At 41.4% G+C, this 15084-nt stretch overlaps 1 protein-coding gene across 19 annotated transcripts in view; it reads left to right on the top strand.

The window, feature by feature from the left end:
• The window catches only part of LOC107319941 (uncharacterized), a 224946-nt gene that overhangs the window by 123989 nt on the left and 85873 nt on the right, over positions 1–15084 (top strand). The gene's annotated exons all lie outside the window — the stretch shown is intronic.

Genomic DNA, 15084 nt, shown 5'->3' with positions numbered 1-15084 from the left:
GTCAAATACTTACTGGAGAACTGCTTCTTCATGTGTATGTTACACTCAGGCAGTGCCTGACTACTGGGAAAAGCACTGAATGGAGCACAGTTCTGTACCTGCTGGTTGTGGAGATGGGCAGGAGGGAAACCATTAAAGCAAGAACCCATGTTTTGTCCATCATTGATCCCTCTGGGATGGTCCTGTTTTGCTGTCAGCTGTAGCTCAGACAGCGCTGCAATACTTGTGCAATAGCATTATCCTCTTACTCTCCCTTTTTGCACCATATCTTCCTTTTCCAGCTGTTTTTCAGAAGGCAGCTAAGCATTTCTTCGGTTTGTGAGAATATTCAGAATGTGAAGAAACTGTACCAGAAAGTTTTGAAGGCAGAACTTGCAGCCAGTCCTGCATCTGTATTTCCTTATTTTGTCCTTTTATTGTTGCCTACTTTGTTGTTAGAAGTCACAGTTTCAAAGTCATTGGAAGCAGCTTTTAGTACCTCTTCCTACAGCCCATCTCTATAAAGATCTCCCATTAATTTTTGTGCCAATTGGATGGGAGGAGGGAACACAGCCTTTCTTTAGCAGCGTGCTATAATGTTTGCCTTTTTATGTGCCTGCTGCAGCTCACTTCTTTGGCCAAACTGTTCTTTCTTTGGCTTTGCAGTTATTTAAACTACTATGATCTGTGGACTTCACGCTACCCCATGTCAATTAATGAAACACCTCTTTATCACTTTCTTTCTAATGATCTTCAGCTTTTTAGGTCATAGACCTACCTATTGCATTCCTTGGATGATGTAGAGGTTACTTTATTCTGCAGAGATGACCCAGCCTTTATGACCCCATCTCAGCTTCTCTCCTCTGGTCTCTGGGTGCAAACAGTTACCAAACACTGGTCCACACAGCCAACCTGCAGGGGCTTTAAATTTCCCTGTACCTGAAGTTTTTAGAGCAATCAGGAAACTTCCAATGTGGGTCTGTTTGATTTTGGATCAGAGACGGATGCTGTTTGCACAGGTTCACTTCCCATCACAGATGCTTCATTGATCTGTGCTGGAAACAGTCAGCCTTGTTGACTACAGGGAGCAGAGTACAGCTGGGGAACTGTTATTCCCTTTCTCTGTGAACCGAATGGCATTGATTGCTTCAGTACCAATGCATTTTCATTAGGCTCATTTTATTTTCCAGATTTTCATCTTTCACAGTGTTTATGAAAGGAAGAAATTAATGGCCCTTCCTAAATGTTGCTGAGAGGAGCTGGGAAGGTTTCCCAGAGCTTTGGTCTGAACTTTACTTTCCTGCATTATATCCTTGAGCTTTTGCAGGACTCATAGCAAAGACCAGAGACTACTGGGTTCCTGCAGTCCCTTGCTGCATTACCTTCTCTTTCCAGATAGTAAACGTCCTGGAAAGCAAAAAAAAGGACGCATGCACTGTCAACATGAGCTGTATTAGAGGGGTTTTCAATTTGTGGTGTTTCCCCAAAGGCAATGTGGCACAGTGAGCAGCTGGGTGGTGGTTGAGTGATTTGGGGCACTGGAGAGATGGATTCTCCTGCAAGCGCTGGATTTTATCATATACTTCTCTTATTCTGTGGGTTTGCTAGAGTAGATATATTTACTACACGGTTTCTTGGCTAATTATTTCTAGTGTGGCACTGATTGAGCTGTTAATAAAGTGTGAAGGTGCCTCGCAGGCACATTTTAAGTCTTAAAGAAATGATCTACATCTAAATTGCAAATAGTAAAATTTCCTTACCCACCAATATGAAGGTGATAGCATCTCCACTATTGTAAAATTAATCAAACTTCTCTTGGTGACAGAAACGTTAATTTAAATTTTTCGTCACAATTACAGAGAGAGTTATTGCAGCCTCTGACTTGTAATTAATTTCTCTTTCTTTTCATCACTGTGTTACAGCCCTTTGTAATGGTGATAAATGGAGTATCTACCTGACCTTTTTTTTTTTTTTTTTTTTCCTTAGGTAATATAAATTACTTTTAGGTTTGAAAAAAAATTATTTCTGGTTAATCAGTGCTTTTCCATAAACAGGCAAATGGAGGAGAAGAGCTTGTGGTGGTGGTGTTGCTTCAAGCATAGGGGACCACAGCTGAGAGTAAGCAGAGACCAAACCCAATACTAGGTGCTGTCTGTGTGCTATGCATTGTCCCAGTGGAACTCTTTGGAAGTGAATGTACCAGTGGTCCCTATAGGCTTCCAATTTTTGTAGCTATTAAAATACCAGGGCAAAGTGGGTGCTTGCAGCTCTTGGAGCTCTTTGAGAAGAGGTTGAAGCAATTTTCAGAACGAATTAGCAATTACCTTCAAGAATGTGAGGAGACCTGGGGTGGTTCTGAAGAAGGAGATGTGGGAAGAACCCAGCCCTAATTAGAGCAAAAAGAAGAGCCAGGCAAGTCTACACCAGACAGTCTGACTTTGCTGTGGAGGTGGATGATCCAACCATTTGTCTGTGCACACTCAGAGCATCGTGGGTGATAAAGAACAGTCATCACAGCTGTCAGGGACGCATCACATCACCCAACCTCGTTCCCCTCTGTGATGGCATGACAGAATGGAAGGAGGGGTGTCAGCTTGGCTGTGGTTAGGCTTTTCATGCTGTCTCACATGTCAGTCTCCAAAGCAATAGAAGGAAATTGAGTCTATAACAGGCAGTGAATGATTGGCAAATTGTATTCAAGGGGAAGCTATCAGTGATTTGCTGTCAGAGTGGGGAGTGCTTTAGGTGAGGTACCTCGTGGTGCTTGTCAGAGTTGTGGAGCTGCTCAGTATTTCATGTGGGAAATTGGGTGGTAAGATTATGGATCCCCACATGGTACTGCAGGTGACACCAACCTGAGAAAGGTGACGTCACTTTGTAGATCACCACTTTTTACCACCCCTGGAAAAGCTGAGAAATTATCCAAAAACAATCGAATTAAAAGAAATACAGTTTATATATTACTCATATAGAAATGTGTTTGTAAATATGGCATCTAGTTTGGATTTGCAGTCAGAAGGCTGGTGGACATGCACTTTGTGGAAAGTCTGAGAGAGATGGGCTTCTGTTAGTCATGGTAACAGGTAGCAGAGCAGGATGAAGTGTTGGCGTTTCAGTTCTGCAAATGACTGCAGCAAGTAAGTGAACTGTTCTCAAAGCTCACTGGGGCTTGAAAAAGAGTGGTGGGCCATTTGGATGGGTTAATCATTTGTTTGAGGCTTTTAAAATCACTTGGGCATCGTATGTTAGAAGTGACTGTGTGTCCAGCAGAGCTGATATCAGTAGCCCCTAATTACAGGCTATCTTATCTATTATCTATGCACTATTCAGTAATGTGTGCTACAGAGGAGAACAAGTTAAGAGAACACTGCCTTAGGCTGTACAGTCTCAGAAATTGGTAAATATAAAAAATTTGAATGCGTCTTTGATAAGCATCCACTTCTTTTGAGTGCCTGTTTGAATTGTGTTTTCTTTATTGGTTAAATCTCCCATCTGTAGAATTTGTGTCTATGTTGCTGTCTTTGACTTTAACCCAGAAGAGTCTCCTGTTGGAGGCATTTGGCCACCAACCAATTTGCCAGACAAACTACATTTTTTACTGAAATGCAGTTAATGACCCGAACAAAATGAAATGCTTGTTACGGCTTGATTTAAACAATGTGGTCTAATGACAATAGTCTCTCTGCCCACTCTCAGTGAGCATTCTACCTTACTTCAACTGGGCAGAAAGGAGACAAGCTCCTGATGCAAGGATTGAAGACGTGTTTGTAGGAAAGAGGGGCGTATTTAGCTGAGGATTTTTACTTTGGAATTTCCTGACAAAAATTAATTAGGAGAATCATGCAATTACAGTAAATGCATCTTATTGGTCCCCACTGACTTGTTTCTAAAACACAGAGTTGTTATTTAGCGTTCATGACAGCAACAGAAAAGTACCAAATAAACATAATGGGCTCTTTTTATATATACTAAAAATGACGTACAGTAGCTGCATGTTTTACTAATTTGGTTACAGAATCTTAAAGTGATGGGGGTGGTTGTAGTTTCCAGGCAGAGCTGGGTGGGAACGCAGTGATGCTTCCTGAAGGGGTGCTGCTGATCTCAGTGGGCATTGCAGGACATGATGGCTCGGATTTCATCATGACAGTGGTGTTCTCTGTGCTGTTGCTTCAAAATGAGTAAAACCTTTCTTGGTCATTTCTGCCCCAGTGGGACAGGAGTGGGCACACAGGGAGTTAGGGTAGGATTGTAGTTGATCCTCATCTGCTTCTTGTTGCTGCTTGCTGCAGGGCCTGTGTTTGAAGAAGTCTGAGAATTGTGATGCAGTTCAGCATCAAAAGTCCTACAAGTTTAGAGGTTTTACTTTATTAGTTTCACTTGGATTTCTAGGGTAAGGTAAGTTTGGTTGGGAAAATCTCATAAATCTATGATACAAATTGGACAGTCATAAACATATGCATAAGGTGGGCATTGAGCCATCCAAGTCTACTTTTATTGCTTTTTCATTTTGAGTTACACTGCTTACAGGATGGAGTTTCACTGCTCTGTAGTGTGGTCAGGTGAGTTCTGTGATACTGTAAGTATACAGCACAATTTTGGCTTGGATTCATTAAGTAGATGGTTAAGATAGACAAGATAGGTAGGAAGAGTTGCAATCTGGAGTTGTCTTTCTGTTTTTTTGTTATTGGAAACAGCCTATATAACAAATCCCTGACTTTGCAATGTCAGTTAGGTGATGTGAATCCTCCTCTGTTTTGGTCTTAAAGGTTGTGCATAGGATCAACTGGTGGAGACATGTGAACACTGTAAATCTTTTTACTGCATGTACCAAACATAAAGGGGAGTGATCTTCAAATGACATCATCAATACAAAGGGCAGTAGGAGAAGTTCCAACTTAGGACACAAATTATCAAGTAGCCGAGTAATGGACATTGAGCCTAGACAGTTTTACAAAGTGAGTTCTCTCATAAAATGGTATTCTGCCTCTAAACGGGGGCTCCAAACCTGCTTAGCTAGTAACACTTAAGCTGCTTTAGTGAGAACATTTTGGATTTCCACTGCCGACCAATCTTCCCAAATTGCTCCATGTCTAATGTAATCCTAGATGTATTTACCATATTTCATTGTATTTACAGTGGTGACTAGGCCATGGAGACATGGCTTACTTCCAGGGACAAGAAGTCCAGGTTCTTTAGTGCATTTTCTTCTTCTAAAAGCGATGCTACAGCACTCAGAAACTTGCAGTGAGCACATTTGTCTTTGCTCTGTGACGATGGTTGATCATTAGCAAAATGTATTTTGGTATTTATGGTTACAGGCATATTGACCTTAATGCTACATACAGCAGTGATCGGATCACAGCCAGCCACCAGTAGGAGAAGGTGCAGGAGTACTACAGGCTGCTTTTTTTCTGAGCAAAGAAAACACCTCCAAGGCACTGCAGCTGGGAAGGGTAGTTTATAGGTGAAATAAGTCCTTGGTTCAAGTATGATAAATTGTCAGATACAGACTTGCTCCTCTACCTCTCTACTAGTTCTTGCCCTCACTTAGCACACAGGGGCCATGAAGCCACGTGCTCTTTTGGTTTAGCTGCCCTGCAGTAGAGGGAATTGCAATGATCAATGTCAGTTTGAGGATGTAGCCCATGTTAACGTGTAATGGTAACGGTGCCAGAACTTGTGCTCCAGTGTTCTGCTCTGTGGTGTCCAGCTGTTGTTTTATTCACTTTCGTACACTTGCTATCAATGTATGTGTGTTTGCATTGCACATCGGTTTTCTCTCAGAAGTAACGTTCCATTTGTGAGACAAATGTGTGATATCCTGAAGCACAATTCATTATTTTGCCATTGGCTTAGCGTAATTCCCAGCAGCAAACATGTCTGATCTAAGCCAAGCAAAAAGCACACTTTTCTATCGAGCAATGTGACAGTCTCCATGACATAATGAATTACACACAGCTGGCTTTTCTCTGGCTTAGAAATTTTGTTTCATTATTACTATATCTGTGCAATTTCTTAATATTCTCGAGTCTGGATACCGCTTGCAGGCATATCAGATTATTCATACGTTAGAGTGAAATATGATGTGAAGAGGAATGCAGAATGTGCTTTATTTGTGGGTAACCGGGTATGTAATGGTGTATAAAGAGTCAGGATCTGGGATTTAGCAGTGACATCTCTTCTGCTTTCTCATTCAGCCCCAAGCTCAAATGCATGAGAGAGTTTTTAAGTCTTCTTTCCTGGCACTGCTTCTGTTCTCCAGCTTGCCTTACAATCACATAATGGTTTGGGCTGGAAGGGACCTTGAAGACCACCTACTTCCAACCCCCCCACCATAGACAGGGGCATTTTTCACTACCCAAAGCCCCATCCATCTTGGTGTTGAGCTTGGAACTTTGTTCTCCCAGGGTGTTTTGGGAATGAACTGAGAACCCTTTGACTTCAAACAGAATTGATAAAGGCATTTAGAATAAGATAGGGCTGGTTATGTGCTGCTCCTGCCCTTCTCAGTGATGAAATAGGGGGCCTTTGGAAGGGAAGCCTGAAAAGACAGGAGCACCACTTCTTACTCTTCCACCTAGCCAGAGGCACTGGAGTTATTGGTCTGATTAGGTATGTGAGGGGCTGATTTAAGTTCTTGCTCTTCTACCTCAAATTAAAGCCTCAAATCTCAGCTTTTCAAACCTGAGGCTGGGTTACTGTAGAGTGTTAGATTTATGGAAAAGAAAGGCTGAGGTGAACGTTGTCTTTATTTCATCTGAGGTGTAATTGATATGTATGATGTTGTGAAATACTTTGTCATAATATGCAAGTTTGTCTAGCATGTTTTTTTTTTTAGTGTAATCACTTCTGACTTCCATCTTCTTAATGAAGAACATGAGAAGCAATGACTTTGCTCCTTGGGTGCTTTTATTGGTCAATCACATTCTCTACTAGTGTGCCCAATTGTATTAAATGCCGATGCCCAATCCTCAATGCCCTTGAATTTTCTAAGTGATATTTTATTGATGCAACTGCATCTTGTTTGACCTTAAGGTTTTATTACATCTTCACCAAGAGTGATGAGAGGCCTCCTTTTGCATTTTGTTAGCACTTCTGTCCACCTCTGATGAAATATATCTCAATATAATCAAATACTCTGCAGTTTACTACTGAATCCACTGTGCCTGTGGGTTTTCATATAGGCAGTAGGGTTTGCCCAACTCTGTAACCTATATAGGTGGAGCACTTGGCTGCTCTTGCTGATACAGACTTGGAGTCAGGGTTACATTACTCTAGGGCAGTGTTCTGATTTAATAGTTGATCCATAGTTCCATAAATTACATTCACAGAATTGTTCAAGATGAATGATATCACAAATGGGTTACTTGGGCTAATTCAAGGTGCTTTCTTAAGCATAGTAGGTCAATTTTCTAATGGATCAAGGTGGGTGTGTTTCAGAAAGCTGCTGGCGCATACACATGTACATTCCCACACCGCATTGTGTAGATAAGGGCATTCTATTTCAGTCTGTTCATGTTTAATCTGGATGTTTTTGGTTTGTTTGTTTGTTTGTTTTTGTATTTGTTGTTGTTTTGTTTTTTGAGACTTTCAAAACTGAGCAAAGTACAGGAAACTGTTACAGGGAATGACCTGGAATTGAAAAGTGGGTGGTCTAAATGTTCCCTTCCCTTCTCTTCAGTTTTGTGAAAGTTCAGTTACGTGACGGGATACTGGTGAAGCACAGAGTAGTCTTCAGGCTGAGTTTTCAACCCACGGTGCCCCCCAGCCTGGTGGTAATACAAAGCAATGGAAATGCGTGTTGTCAGATGTCTGGATACTTCAAGCTGTTCTGTTTTTTCTTTTCCCCTTCTTTTTCCTTCACTTGATGAATTAAACTTGGGAAAAAAGCCATAGCATGGATCCATAGTTTGCTATTAAATTAAGCTAAAGCAAAGCTTTTCCTTTTTGCTGACTTTGGGACATTTTCATGCTATCTCCTAAAACTGCACAGGGCTTGTTTATATAAGCTCAAAAATGCAGCTGAGCTTCATACCCGCTTCCCACCCCCCCTCCCCCCCCACATGTAGAGATGTGGCACAGAACCTATTAATAAGAGACTGGGGTTTTGCAGGCACTCATTCATCCATTTAAGCGCACAAGCATCTGGTGGCTGTTTTGTGCCTAAACCTTCTCAGGTGAACAGGCAGGGAGGTATTACCTGCTAGGCATCAGCTAGAAATAGTATTTCCACATCATGGCAGTGCTTCTTAAGCCAATTTATCTGGCAGGTCCCATCATCTCCTCTTCAGTAACTTAAGCTGTTCTGCAGTGTTCTGCTGGTACTCGGTAGAGCAGCAAACCTAACATGCTGATTTGTTTTCATCTCGTTTTCTACAAACGTGCAAGTGGAACACAGTTTCCATGAAAGATTCCAAGAGAAATGTTATCAGAATGCAGACTGTTGTTGTAATGAAATTTTCTCATGGCAAGCACATAGCAATTGCCCATCCCGTACAGTCAATAGACATAACTGGATTTTGTTGCCTGAGAATGAAGTTGCTTTCATATTTTATATCCTGCAATAAGAAAGCTGGAAGCAACAGACTCTGCTTTGAACTTTATTTTTAGTTAATAACAACTTAAGGAGGCATGAGAAGAAATTTTATGGCGCCTGAGTAAAACGAATTCTTTTTTTTATTATTATTATTATTCTGACTTTTGGTACAGAATTCTACACTTCTGTTATTTGCGAATATGAATAATTGTTGCTGAATTAATGTGAGCAGCTTTGCTTTCAGTACTGAGCTCTGTTTTTTGATGGGGTCCCCATTCACCGCTCACACATCACAAAGGGAGTAAACCACAGAAAGGTTATCAGCATCTGGTAATGTTGGTGTAAAGGGAAAGCATCTGTCAACATCTACTCCTTGACAGCCAAGTACAAAGGTGAAGGTGCCCCATACTTGGAAACACTCAAGGTCAGCCTGGCCTGGGTGGAGCTCTGAGCACCTGATGGAGCTGTAGGTGTCCCTGTTCATTGAAGGGGAGTTGGACCAGATGGCCTCTAAAGGTCCCTCCCTTCCAACTCAAACAATTCTGTGATGAATAGTTGCCTGCCCTTTGATGTAATCATGGAGAGGGACACCATAGAGTTGGGGTATCAGGAGCAGTCATGTTTCAAGTGAATCTGGGGGCAGAAGGCTGTCCTGGGCTGGCTTTTGTGCAACTTCAGGCATTTTGAGTGAAGCATTTGATCTGGCACGTTACTTTTTTCTTTTGCATAACTAGTTTAGCTGACAGCGTGCTGGTTGTGCTCCTTTGATCTCTGCTCGGTTTGACTGTATTTTCAATAACTACTTAGTATAAAAATAAAATGTGCAGGCCCCATCAAATAAACTAATTAAGGATTAGAATGAAAAAGTGTCAAAATCCGAGACCTCGCCGAGGCAGATTAGTCACTGCATACCAGACACGATCTAATAACTAATGGGTTGCTGTAGTAACGGGGGAATCAATACCCCTTGGCTGGTTGGGGAGCTGACAGTAATTTCTGCTGGGTCATAGATTCTGGAAAATGAAGTGCCACCTACTACAACACAAGTAATCTCTGTGGACTTTTTGACAACAGCACATCCTACAAAGTTTATATCAAAGAAAATATTAATCTCTCAAGTCTGCTTGTTTATCTCTGCAGAGGTTATCTGATATTGTTACAGCCACAGACAATTAAGTTTAGGCTCCTATGTGAACTCTCAGTGGGTCAGCTTTGGAAAGAAGGGCTTTGGGTTTGCTTACTGGTGGATTAATAGGATGTATCTGTGCTGGGGCTCTTGGGCTGTGGAAAGGGAACCTGCAGGGGCACAGTCTGTTATCCCAAATCTGTCTCCTTACTCAAGGAAAAACTCCTCTTGGGGTCAAAAGAAGTTTAACTGAGGTGGAGGAGATGTGTGCTTAAAAGAAAATGATTATTTGTGATGGGGCTGAAGATCCAGCCTTGTGGCTGCATGTGTTTGTGTCTCAGTAGCCAAAATTTCCATCGAATAACAGTGCTTCCTTGTTTCTTCTGGCTTGATGGGAACACTGATATGTCTGTCAGCTGTGCACAGTCAGCTCTGATGGGTGACAGAAAGGGACTTTATGCTGGGACAGCAGTTGTTACCTGGACCAGAGATAGCAGCAGGACAACCCCTGAGATTATAGGGAAGTAGAAGTGGGTCTGCGTAATTTAATCTGAAGCCCAACTCAGAGAGGAACAGGCCCACAAAAAAAAAGTATCCAGCTCAACAACCCTGGGAAGGGAAATGGTGGCTGATATGGACTCACGTGGGGGAACCCTGCATGGTAAAAGGAGTTAATGTTAGTCAGGGAGTTATGGGGGATGATAAGGACTTTTTCCAAACATCTAGGGGGATGGTAGTGCTGAGGAGAAAGTAGGCCACTCGCTAATGAGGGGAATGGTGGTGTTAATTATGTCTTGAAATTGCCTGAGATACTGAGCTCCTGAAATTCATCTTCAGCAGAAAACCATCAGGAAAATAAGTTCGGGCAATTAGGAGGTGGGGGAGAAACAGTGTAAAAATAGCCTGGATAATTAAGAACAGATAAGGGAACATCTAAGAACCAGCAAGAAGTGCAAAGAAAGCCTCCTGGCTTTGCTGAGCTCCACCAAACTGATCTCACAGGCTCTCAGGGGGGAACACCAGGCTGCAAGGGCACATCTGTCCTAGTGCTTTGCTCATGGCAGTGCCTCCTCCACTGCTGTGCTCAAACCTCTGCTGTATTCCTGGGACACTGGCTGCAGCAGGGCTCAGCTGGGGCCAACACAGAACCACTGGTGGCACTGGGGCCAGCAGTGGGCAAAGGCAGCTCTGAGTTTCCATTAGCTGCTCCCCATGTTTTTAGGACCAGCGTATGGCAGGGCCCAACATTAACTCTGTTTTTCTGCAGCAGCTCTGCAGCTGCTGCTGCTGTTTGTGCTGGTTGGTACATGATGTTGGTGAATAATAATACCTGACCTGCTGGAACGAGAGCTCTTTTATCAAACACATTTAAAGAAAAATGACAGTCTGTGTAGCTTGTAATGGAATGGATGATAAATCACAAAATGGGGAAAAACAATTGTGTTACTCCTGCTGGTATGAGTTCCTGCTCAGAAGGTCCATATGTTATATTTTTTGATGACATAAATTTAATGAAATTCTCTGGAAATGCTGACCAGAAGTCAATATACAACTCAGTCTCAGGAAGTTTCCTAATATCTTTGTTTGTTTTAGGTAATAGATCTGTTGATGTGTATCTCTGCTATTGAGTGCTGTGATAGGATGCTGTAATGAGATTACAATATGGAATGGGAGCTTGACTAAAGCGGCAGTATCAGAAATGTCACCCCCTAACAAATTAGCAGTTGCAGTTTGCCCTCTGGTTACAAAACCTTGTTCCTTTTGTCTTTTACTGTAACTTATAATAACAAAGCCTGTGATGTAAATGTCTGCAGGGTGTGTTTCCAGTAGCTAAGCGTGAAACATGTTTCAGTGGGGATATAGGGGAAAAACAGCCATTTTTTAAAATTCAAGACAAAGGATTTTTGGCCTTGGGCACTCCAGCTGCAGCTGCTGTCAATACAGGGGAGATGGGACTGCGTTTCTATTTACTTTTTCTCTTTAAAGAAAGAAAAGATACCCAACTATCTGATTATAGAATCCACAATATTAAAATATCCACAGAAAAAGTAGTAATTAATTCCTCTGGAGGCTGACTCGTGATGGAGAGGTTGCACATGTCAAATGAGTGAGGTGTAGCTTGGGTTTACAGCCTCAGAGCCTGGAGATCAAACAAGGAACTAAAATGAGATTTATTTGATTTTATTCTAGATTTTATTTCTAGCAGCAAGTAGAAATTCATGGGACTCATTGCAGAGCTCAGTGCAGAGGCTCCCCATTGGCTCCTATCATTTCCCTTCATTTCAGCAAAAGAGACAGAACTCATTGGTTGGGTATAAGGAAGTGCTGGGTTTCATTTTTAAGATGCTGTGGAGGAAGCTTAGATTACAGCTGCTTGATACATAACAGTGACACTTCACTTATCCAGGCAACTGGGTAATGCTTGAATAGCGCCTGTGACTTAATTATTTACCTGTGGCTTAATTGGGTGTAATTTTACTGAAGAGTCTGTTTATTTTCCTATGGAGAGGCTCTAAGATGCTGCTAAATGAGAATGTTACCAGTCCCTACCGGTGCCCCCTCACATCAGCAGGGCAGAACTCGTTAATACCTGCAGAAATTTGGCCCACGTGATGTTTTCACTGGTGCCATCAGCCTGTGTGAGCAGCTGGGATCTCCATTGCAGGAGCAGAGATGCTCTGTGGTAGCAGGCGGAGCTCACTATGCTCTCCCTTTGTTGTTTATTGGGCTCTCGCTTGGTTTTAATCCTCTACAAATTCGGCACTGTTCAGTGTTTCTGTCTGAGAGCTCAGAATGATGACTTTTTTAGGATCAGATATTCCAAGTTATGCTCATATCAGTGTCTGTGGGTACTGGATAGAGGCAAATCAGGGGCTGCACCCTGGAGAAGCCATGCTTATTTAGATGACCCTTTCAACATCAATGTGTTGTTCTTGTGTGTCTAAGAATAGTTTTGCTGTGTGAGGATTCAATATCAGAGCATCGCATGTCCCGGCTGGATGCTAAGCCAGCGCTTGTATCCAAGATGTGCAAAAGCTCTTCCTAGTGCTCTGCCTGTGTAAAGTGCTGGGAAAAGATGTTCATCTCAAATATCCATTTAAATCAAACCTGATGTGCTTGGACACATTCTTGCTAGGTTTTGAATTCAGAAAGCTCTGATTATTCTTTCCCTCCCCCTCTTCAGTCCAGGACCTTCCTTTTGAATCCCTGTAGGCAATTTCCTTATAGTACTTAGATCTCCAAGCTTCATTGGACTTCCACAACAACAGAAGCTTTATATCATTGGTTTTTTCCCCAAAAATGCTTAGTTTCTATTAACAACCTTACAAAAGGGCAGTGTATTACTACTCGGTGATCCCAATGATAAATGAAGCACATTATATGTGAAGTAAAGGCTCTATTTATCCTTGCTCTTTTTTTTTCTTCTTTTAAAGTCCCAGCAGGTTTAATGCAAGTAGCTTGCAGTGACCTTCATAACAAATCAAGAATAAACCTCAGTGCATTCTCGCAGAGGTGAATGGTGTTGCAGCCTCTTTTTATTGAAATAACAACAGTAAGAGTGACGAGTTGTATTATTAGTATTTGATAATGCAAAAAAGTTAATGCTTGCTGAAAGCCAGGTGCCAGCACTACTTGATTGTTTACCAACATAGTCATAAAGAAACAGAGTTATTAAAGGATCTGAAATCACTCAGTAATTCAGCTGCTGACATTGATGGATGGAACTTGGCTGTTCCTCTTTGCTAAAGCTGCTGACTGGATAAATGTTTTATTCATGAAGCCCCGGGCAGGAAGAGATGCCAAAGGTTTAAGAATATTTTAAGAAACTCTTTGAGATGTCAAGCAAGTTATCAGGTGTTGTTAAGCAAAGGAGCTGAAGTACTACATTTAAACATAACCGAGCTCTCAACGTATACAACAACAATACATCAAAAGCCAGGATGCAATTCTTGTCTCAAGCAGCATATGGATGATGAGTTAAGAATACAAGTCCTTTTATTTCCTGCACCTTTGTACCTTCAGTCATCTCTCAGCCCTGTCTCTTTCAGCATTGTTATCCCAAAGGGAATTTTCACACATCATGTTTTGAATTTAGTCTTGGAAACAAATAAATATTTAGATACCAAACCCTACAAGGTCACATATTCAGATCAAAGGCAAAATAATGATATGATGACGATGTTCATGGAAATGAACAGTTGAGATCAGAACAAGCGGGTTCTGCCTGAGCTCTTGGTGGGAGATGTTGTTCAAAATGCTAATTAGTGCAAGAATTATCAAAATACAGAATAACGAGGAATTTCCTTCTGTTCCCTTCACCCCACTCATCCTTCCTCTTTGTCTCAGGGCAGTGTTTACCAAGGGCAAGTCTGCAGCTCCTGACCCATTTGATGAAGCATTGGTAGTTTACAGCAGTTGTAATTTAGGTGATTATTTCAATGCCTTGTTCCTGCCGTATGAGAATTCTTCAGATCCAGATTCTTTGTTGATTTTTTTTTTTTTAATTTACTTTTTAATGGAAATAAATGTTTTGTAGAAAGAATTTTAATGGAGAGTTCCATAGCCCCACAAGCTCCTCCATGGACCAAGTGTTTGTATTAATAACTTCTTTTAAGTTTCTACAGTCTCATAAGAGCAGAACAGATGAGCTCTTGGTGGAACTGAACTGTCAATCCGAACACAGTGACATTAGAAAATAGCTCTGTTTCCAAGTCTAGCTGCATGAAATGTCCCTTCTTGCCAAGGGAGCAGCAAAGTACAGTTTAAATGTCCCCTATTATGACATCTCAAGAGTATAAAAATTGGGAAAGGTATTAAAAATGAGTAATTAAAAATGAAGAGTGATGGGTAGTGGTGAATAAAAAGTAGGTAAGTACTGCTCCCCCACTGCCCTTTTGATTTGCAGGGACTCGGCTAAAGACCAAAAGCGTATTTATCACCCCAGTTAAAATTCAAATCCTATGGACTGACAGTGCAAAACACTGTCAAAAAAGCTGTCAAGTTGTATCAAATGAATTATTGTAATACCCCTCTTTATCTGTCAAAGGCATTGATTATTTTCAGTGGAGGGAGCCCTCTGACAGTTGCTGAAACTGAAGAATCCTGTGTTGAAACAATTTGGTTGACACATGTCACTATTTCCTAAACAGACAAGTCAAATATGTTATTTTTGTCTCTGTCTGTGGGAGAAAGCATGTTTATGTAGTATTTCTACACATGATAAATAATACAGAGAGAAAGGAACATCCATTAGCACTTCACTTTCTCTGCTATTTTTATCAATGTTTTTATGTAGCATCTTTATAAAAATGCTTCTCTTTGCATAAGAACTTGTGTTCCTTTGGCGGCTGTGATACATGTCAGGGATTTTCTTGGATGCCCCCAAGTAATTTAGATAGCGAACCATATTGGTACCATTCTTGACTGCAGCTGGTAGTTTACT

The sequence above is a fragment of the Coturnix japonica genome, chromosome 15 (assembly GCF_054131305.1).
Source record: "Coturnix japonica strain WE chromosome 15, WE-NBRP24, whole genome shotgun sequence".
Taxonomy (NCBI): domain Eukaryota; kingdom Metazoa; phylum Chordata; class Aves; order Galliformes; family Phasianidae; genus Coturnix; species Coturnix japonica.
This window is presented reverse-complemented; position numbering and strand designations above follow the sequence as displayed.